The following is a 9,565-nucleotide window of genomic DNA, read 5'->3' on the forward strand; positions in this document are numbered from 1 at the left end:
CAAATGCAACTATATGAAATTACATAAAAACAAACAAATATGTCCTAAATGAACAATCATACAAAAATATGAATGAACTACAACTAAACATGCAACATAAATCTATATGAATCTATATGGACACACACTACTAATCCTTACATTATCACCCCCAAACTTAAAATTTTCAATGTCCTCATTGAAGGTAATAATAAGGATTTCAGGCATACCTAGTCGTCGGAAAGATCACCCTCTTCGGGTGGAGGATCAGGTGGCCAATCAACCTCGCCACTAGTGTCTCGGAAAATAGTACCGAAAGCATGTGTCAAATCTTCAGCAAGATGATGGTGAATGTCGTGCATGGCCTCCATACGCCTAATTACTCGCCTGTACTGCTCGTCACCAACACCAGTCCTATCAACTACCTGTTGCACATGAGAAGAACCCTCTATAGTCACTGGAGGATCCGTTCGGCTACCCTCTACATCATCAAAGATATATCCCAACCCCTTGTCAGGGGGTGCACCTAAGAATGAATAACTCAAGTGATTTGGTAGTGGGTTGAGCTCAAGTGTAGGAGCATCTTCAATAGACGACTCAAGACGATCCTGAGAAATTTTCAGCTCTGCTAACCCAAGAGAATCGAATGGCACATCCAACTTCCTCTTCCACAGAGGTGCATTCAAAACCTGAATTAGCTCTACTTTAAAGCACTCCTCTTTAGCTGTGGGTAATTTTATTTCCTTGAACATATTGAAAGTGACCTTCTGATCATGAACCTTCATCGTAAGCTCTCCTTTTTGCACATCGATCATAGTTCGACCTGTAGCCAAGAATGGTCTTCCCAAGATAATGGGAATCTTCTTATCTTCCTCGAAATCAAGAATTACAAAGTCAGCAGGGAAGAAGAGTTTATCCACCTTGACCAAGACATCCTCCAGTATACCTCGTGGATAAGCGATGGAACGGTCAGCTAGTTGCAATGACATGTATGTTGGTTTTGGCTCAGGCAGACCAAGCTTCTTGAAGATAGATAAGGGCATCAGATTGATGCTAGCTCCTAAATCACATAAACACTTGTCGAACGACAAGTTTCCGATGGTGCAAGGAATAGTGAAGCTTCCAGGATCTTTAAGCTTCGGAGGCAACTTCTGTTGCAGCACAGCACTGCATTCCTCTGTTAGAGCAACGGTCTCTAAGTCATCGAGCTTCACTTTCCGAGAGAGAATACCTTTCATAAACCTCGCATAGCTAGGCATCTGTTCAAGAGCTTCAGCGAAAGGTATGTTGATATGAAGTTTCTTGAACACCTCCAGAAACTTCTCAAACTGCTTATCCGGATTTTTCTTCTGCAGCCTCTTTGGAAAAGGAGGTGGAGGATAGATCTGTTTCTCCCATGTATTACCCTCAGGAGGAGTGTGTTCCACAGTAGTCTTCCTTGGTTCCACCTCTACTCCCTTCTGCACATCTTCTTCAGCCACAACTGCATTTTCTGAATCTTGAGATTTTTCAGGCTCTTCGTCTTGCTGAATTTGGGGGCTTGCGACCTTTCCAGACCTTAAGGTGATGGCGTTCACATGTTCTTCAACTTCCCTCTTTCCTGGATTGGCTTCTGTATCACTAGGAAGCGTTCCTGGTGGTCGATTCAATAAGGCAGTAGCAATTTGCCCTATTTGGTTCTCCAGAGTCTTGATAGAAACAGCTTGGCTTTGGCATATAAGAGCCTGGTTTTTGCACATAAGCCTCAACTCCTCTAATTCAGATTTTTCATTGGAAGATAGACCTGCATCATGAGTTTGTTGTTGAAGTTGGAGTTGTTGCTGAAAACCAAGAGAGTTGAACAGCTTATTTCCAAACGGCTGGAAAGGCTGTTGCATCACATTCTGATTGTTGCTCCAGCTGAAGTTAGGATGATTCCAGTTGTCAGGATGATAAGTGTCTGGAACTGGTTGTTGCGATCTCTGAAAGTTGCTCACAAACTGAGCTGAGTCGCTAGATATAGCGCATTGCTCTGTCGCATGCGGACCTGCACACAGCTCACAAACACTAATTATCTGCTTAACACCATAGTTAGCCAGAGAATCGATCTTCATAGACAACGCCTTTAGTTGAGCAGTGATAGCCGTAGCTGTATCCACCTCAAGTACTCCTGCTACCTTGCCCTGTGGATATCTCTGGGTTGGATACTGATATTCATTAGCAGCCATCAGTTCAATTAGATCATAAGCTTCCTTATAGCTCTTTGCCCATAATGCTCCGCCTGATACTACATCGAGCATGGGTCTGGACTGTGCTCCCAACCCATTGTAAAAACAAGTGATGATCATCCAATCAGGAATTCCATGATGAGGACACTTCCTAAGCATCTCCTTGTAGCGCTCCCAAGCTTCACTTAGCGATTCTCCCGTTTGCTGCGCAAATTGAGTAATAGCATTCCTGAGTGCAGCTGTCTTCGCCATAGGGAAGAATTTAGTAAGAAACTTCTGAGCAAGATCTTCCCAAGTAGTAATCGAACCAGCTGGTAGAGAGTGTAACCAGCTCTTAGCCTTGTCCTTCAGAGAGAATGGGAACAGTCTCAGCTTCACAGAATCTTCAGAAACACCGTTGAACTTGAAGGTGTCGCATATTTCAATGAAATCCCTAATGTGTGTATTAGGATCTTCCGTTGGAGAACCCCCAAACTGGACTGAAGTCTGTACCCATTGAATTATGTCAGGCTTGATCTCAAAGGTATTAGCTGTGATAGCTGGCCGGACAATGCTAGATTGAATATCATTGATCTTGGGTTGAGAAAAATCCATCAAGGCTTTCATTCCTGCTGCTGGATCTCCCATTGTAATGAGTACCTGAAACACAAACAAATAAACCGTGAAACTAAAAGAATCCGAGTCAGTGAACTTTAACGACCACTGATGACAAGCACATAAACTAAAAATTAACACCGAGTCCCCGGCAGCGGCGCCAAAAACTTGTTAGGGCGAAAACACGCGCTAATATTCATGCAAGTATACGCGTTCGCAAGTAGTATATAATATTTTCTAGTTCGTTCCCACAGAGACTGGTTTAGGTTAAGTTCAATTTATGCACCTATGCAACAATGTATGGTTATCGCTCAATGCTAAGACAAATAACAAATAGGGTTTTTATTAAACTAAGAGATTATACTAAATAACATTAACTAAGAGAATTGAGGTTAAATTAATATATATGATAAACATGGGATCCTAACTTCATTAAATACTTCATTCAATAACCTTATTATTTTTAACCTTAGCATGTGATGGTGATGACACTAATCAGATAACACGAAACTGATAAACGTCAACTTTCGTTGCACGAGTACCATTCTACCAGACATCCACAAAAGAGATAGAAGCTGAATAGGCACCAATTATATTGAGACCCTATATGTCTATAGAATTTGACAACATAACGGTTTAAGAACAAGTTATCTAACTTGATTACATAGGGCAAGTAAAACGGTTAGAGTTACCTACGAATCATGCATACAATACATGAACCTATGCTAGCATGGCAAGTTCTAAACCTCTATATTCACTGTCGCTTCAATAGAGATTAACAGGCTATCTTATATGTTAGCTACGCACATAAGACGAATAAGCACAACCAATACTAGGATATCAATCAATCACCACACACCAAGATATCGAAACAATTAATTATTGAAATCCTTAAGTAAATCCGCTAGAATCCCATGACAACGATTAGCCCATAATCGAACTCATCGTCACCATGGGTTCCAATAAAAGCATGGTATAAACAAGGTCTTAATAAACTAAATAATAATCAAAGTACGAATAAACGAGATCTAGGTTCAACAAGAATGAAAACGAGCATCCAAAGTTACAACTAATTCAAAGAATCACAAGTTGAAAACAAGATCTTCTTTTTCGGAGTTGTTCTGTGCTTCTAGGTCTTCTCCTTGGTATCCCAATCTTCCCGGATGATGAAAACCCTTTTTTTTAAGTATATATACGCCCCTAGTGGACCTGGACCCTTAAAATCGTCAAATTCTACTCAAAAAAGGCTTTTTCAGCGAAATCAGCGACCAGCCGCGCCCTGAGCGGCCGCTCAGCTCTCCTGAGCGGGCGCTCAGCTCTCTGAGCGGGCGCTCAGCTCTGCTGAGCGGGCGCTCAGCTACTGACTGGGAAAAATATTCTGATGAATCTTGTTTTGGCCATAACTTGAGTTCTACTCGTCAGAATTAGGCGATTCAACTGCCCACGCGAAGCTATTGAGATTCTCTACAACTTGACAATGGCCTTGGCTTCCAATTCTGATCACTTTTAATCATATTTCCTTTAAAAGCTCTTTTCTTCATTTAACTGATACCTGAAATGCATTAACACAAAAACACATCAAAATACCAACAACTTGAGTCCAAAACACCAATTTAAGCTTGTAATAAAGCATTCCAAGTGGATATAAAATCCACTTATCACAATCTCCCTACTACAATCTGTACAGAGTCTGCACGCCAACTTGAGCACTCTCAAGTTGGTGAAAGAAGAAATATGGTCATCACTAACACTGAGATCACATCAATTGAAGATCCCTCATCCATTCAGGAGGAGCTGCCAACACTCATTGCTAACATCAAAACTCTCATAACTCAAATTTCTTCTTCATATAATGAAACACTTGAATCCTCTTCTCAAGTATTTCCAATATCAAGTAACACAGTTCAAGAAATTGTACTCACCACCCAGGAACCACATTTATATGGTGAGAGGCTACAAACTAGGGTAGACCCTAATGACACCATCAAAACCACAGGGGTTTCCTCAGTTTTAACTAAAGACTTTGTGGATGTTACTTTAGCACCTTCATGTGCCCAACAATCTTCACAGATTGACAGGTTTGAGGGTAGTACTCCTGAGGGGAGCTATCTAAATCCTGTCTAATTCAATTGGAGGTTCCTCAAGTAGGGACAACTCCCCTCAAAACCCTAGCTGAAATTGTATTATCAATTGAAACTGGGAGTAAAATTGCCAATGACCCAGCTATTGGGGAGGCAAGTATAGCAAATTCAAGTGCAAGTTCTTTGCAAGAAGAACAAGGGTTTGAGGCCATGGTACATGATAGTAACCTGGTCAAATCCCATCCAATTAAAATGGAGGTTCCCATTATTGGTGAAAAACACACTGTCACAATCACAGTTCCAACTGTTAGTCCAATTGTGACTCATGTCACAAGGTTACCTAATACCTCCATACCCTCAACCTCAAACTAAACAGACATACCCCTACCTCAAACACTACACCACAACCTTCTCATATCATCTCTCAATGGCTGCAAGATGATCAAGCCCAACCAACTACTGTTAATGATCTTTTGGTTGAACAACTTGCAGGCCTAGCTAATATCACTCAACAACTCCTCACGATATATATGTCAAACCAAGACTATCAAACCATACTACTTTCCAACAAAGAGGATGTTGAAGAGCAACCGGAGAATATTGCAGATGAAACAGATGGTAATGTGGATGCATGGATCTCAAAGGATTTTTACTACCATTATGGAGGAGGCCTTAACAAAATTTAGAGAGGAATTTATCACCATGTTGGGTAGCAATGCTAAGGTCCTCACTCCCCAAGAAGTGTATGATGCAGTGACAGAGATGTATAAAGCACAGTTGAAGGCCTTTCATCATATTGGAAGAGCTATGGAAAACACTCTGGTCAAGCATCGAGCTGCTATTGATGAGATGATGCCAACATTTCAAGTTATTAAAACCAAGTTCAACAAGTTTTTTGACAAACTCCAGGAACTTTCTCTTACATCAGTGGAGGAGAGTGTATCTGAATTGAGACAATCTTTCATTACTCTCCATGAAGTGATCCAGAAGCAAATTACTCAAAATAATGACTCAAAGGTCAAGCTGGATCAATTTTACAAAGCTAGGTTTGAACCTCCAGCCTTGGTCATAGAGGAGGTCAAAAATGTTGTGCAAACTTCTGTTGGTACTTTGGCAGCATCAAGCTCACAAAAACCTATGCCTACATCAAACCTATAAATCCAAAACCTGCAAGCTCTAATCTCATCTCTACAGTCTTCAAATGATTATTTGAAAACTCAAGTCTCCCAATTTGCAGCTTTGGTATAAAGTCAACAATAAGATATAAAGTTCCTAATAGACTCCCATAAACACCTTCAAATACAAAATTCTATTTCTTTGGGAGCTATTATGGGTGCTTTAAACATTCCTCTTTCAGAATTTCTAGAAGCAATTAGACATGAAATTTCTACTCCTTTAATCTTGCCTACTACCAAGACTAAGGGGGAGATAAAAGCTAGACTGCTAAAATCATCCAGCCAAGTCACATGCAAACATATTAAGATGATGTTGGGAAAGAAATACTACAGGAAGTAGCTGAGAGACCCTGTTTGGACAAAGAGTTTGATAATTTGCTCAGGGATTTCAGAGTTTGTCTAACCAACAGCTTATTCGCCTATAAAAAGGCTCTAGACAGAAATATCAATTTTCTGAGGGTGATAACGGTGACAAGAGAAAACTTTCAAGAGAGGAGGATTATTGTAAACATAAATGACTCATATGTGGATAGATGTACGCGGGTATCTCTTAATTATCTCATATCTAAAAGATCATCTGAGTTGGATATCCTAATCAACGAGGTTAACAGGATCATTCCAGAGGACACTCTCTTGCTAAATGAACTCAAGAAATCGCAAGTAACTACTTTTTCAGAAGTATATCTCCAACCTAGCAAGGGAGTGACCTACATATGTTCATCAACCAAAAGGTGCAAACGTTTCATGATTCCAAAGCATTGTGTCATGGGGAACTTGAGGCTGATAATGACACTAGAAACTGATTTGAAAACAAAGAAGATCATGACTGTTGAAAATGAAGAAGTGATCAAGATATTGGGGAGATGTTTGAGAAAGGCAGATGAACTGTTTCCTAGAGCTCAAATAAATACTAAGGATGATTTGCATAATGATGAGAAGAAGAAAGATGAGTGTTAGTCACTAAATACGCGCTAATAATTCAAGAAAATATACGCGTTCAGAAGTAAGATAGAAATATTTCTAGTCCGTTCCAATAGAGACTGGTTTAGGTTAACTTTATGATTTATGCACTTATGTAACAATGATATGGCTATTATTCAATACTAAGACGAATAACAATTTGGGTTTTGATTATATTACGATTAACTATTGAGAATTATGCTAGAGAACATTAACTAAGAGATTAAAGAGAATTAAAAAATATATGACACAATCTTGGGATTCTAACTTCATTAAATACTTCATACAATAGCCTTTTCGTTCTTAACCTTAACATTTAATGGTGATGACACTAATCAGATAACACAAAACTGATAAACGCAAACTTTTATTATACGAATACCAAACTACCAGACATCCATAAAAGAGATAGATTCTGAATAGACACCAATTATATTGAGACCCTATATGTCTATAGAATTTGACAATATAACGGTTTAATGCACAAGTTATCTATCATGATTACATTGGGCAAGTAAGATGGTTAAAATTACCTACGCATCATGCATAACAATAACACATGAACCTATGCTAGCATGGCAAGTTCTAAACCCTTAAATTCACATTCGCTTCATTAAAGATGAACACGCTATTCTATAAGTTCGCGATGCTCATAAGAAGAATAAGCACAACTAATACTAGGTTATCATACAATCACCACTCACTAAGGCATCAGAATAAATTAACTAAAGAAATCCATAAATAAATCTGCTAGAACCCCATGATAACGATTAGCCCATAATCAGACTCATCATCAACCAGGTTCCGATGAAAGCATGGTATAATAAACGTAGTCTTTATAAAAAAAATAATAAACAAAGTACGCAATCCAGAGTATTAGGTTCAACAAAACAAGAAAAGAGCATTCAAGATTACAACTTAGAACAAAGATTCGTAAGAATAAACTAGATCGTCTTCGCCTTCGTTGAATTGTGCTATAGGTCTTCTTGTCGTCTCCACCTTAAGCTCTGTTATGAAAAATGACTTTTTGTTGTCTTTAAATAGAAACCCAATTAATCCAAAAGCCCTGAAAATCAGTCTTCTAATTAAAACAGGAATCTGGAATCCCAACCTGGCGCGGCCGCGCGCTATACCAGCGCGAGCGCGCTGACATTCTGCTTCTCTGGCGCGGCCGCGCGCTAGTACAGCGCGGGTGCGCCGGTCTTCCCGAAAAACTGAAATTGCCTTCTCTTCTTGCTACAATGAGTTGGTCTTCACGAGCCTTTATTCCTTGGACACCATCCTAACACCATATTAGCATCAAATCAATGCTAATTTACCTGAATTCCGGATTAACGCCTGAAATGCAAAAACACTAGAAAACACATTAAAACACCAACAACTTGAGTACAAATACATCAATTTAGAGCTTTATGGAGCGTTATAAAGTGTCATAAATTCCACTCAACATACCTCCAAACTTGAATCGATGCTTTTCCTCAAGCATAAACAGACTCAAAGAACAAGAAACCAAAAAATATATGCATGAATGCAACTATATGAATGCAACGATCCCTATAGAATAACTAAACCAATCAACAAGCGACATATCAAAAATGCAATTATTCGCATAAAGATCAATCAAACCTCACAAATCAACCTACAAACCAGAGACGTGCGTGTGTGCAAATGCTTACAGATATACCATCGCAACTAGATCAATAATCATGACTCACTACCCATCAAAGCAATCGCAAGGTTTAGATAAAATAAAAGCTAGACTCAAAATAACTTATAACACTTCAATTCTTATATTGGAGTTTTATATGGATTTATTCTTTTATTCATAACACATAAACAACACAAATATGCTTAATTGCCCGTGCAATGAGTGAGGTCCACAAAAGACTTATACAATAGTACCCATGTAGCGAGCGTTAGGTTAGCGGATCCCAGACTATAAAAGCCTTAGGTCACTAGGAACAAAGTACCCTAAGAACTTAATAACTCGAGTAGTAAAGAGCCCACTCGTGATCAATTATATATAACACTTATATTTTTTTTCTCTTTTTCTTTTTTTCTCTTTTTTTGACATTTCTAAACGAGTGCGTTTCGCTCCATCTCGCTCAACCCTAGACTACTCATAAAATGAGCTGGCTACTAGCCATTTGACACCTGGCCACAACAACTAGCAATGAAATACAATTTCCTCCAATTTTTAAATTTCCATGTTAATATATTATTAAGAGAATATCCTAAATTCTAAATATAAACAAGCGATTAAACCTTGACAAACAAATAAACCATGACCATGATCTAGCCCTCAAGCAACCTATAAGACTTAGTGAAATGCAATTATCTCTAGCATGCAAATCAATTCGATAAGACTTAACATCACTGGATACGACATCACTACACTAGCATCAATATCACAAATCAATCGGAAAAATCATCTACGGGATTATGTTATTATGCAAGTGCATGAAACTATATGAACAAACTATCATAAAAACTTACAAAAATAATTAAAAAACTACTACATGGAAAACATGCAACTATATACGCTAAACTATCATGAATATGCAAACTA

The 9,565-nt window shown here is 38.8% G+C and overlaps 1 non-coding gene across 1 annotated transcript; it reads left to right on the forward strand.

Moving 5' to 3' along the window:
* The first annotated feature begins 2,316 nt into the window (after positions 1-2,316).
* LOC141715472 (small nucleolar RNA R71) lies at positions 2,317-2,423 on the forward strand. The gene has a single exon (XR_012572234.1). It is a non-coding gene; the product is annotated as a small nucleolar RNA R71 (small nucleolar RNA).
* Positions 2,424-9,565: the final 7,142 nt, after the last annotated feature.

The sequence above is a fragment of the Apium graveolens genome, chromosome 3 (genome assembly GCF_009905375.1).
Source record: "Apium graveolens cultivar Ventura chromosome 3, ASM990537v1, whole genome shotgun sequence".
Lineage (NCBI taxonomy): Eukaryota > Viridiplantae > Streptophyta > Magnoliopsida > Apiales > Apiaceae > Apium > Apium graveolens.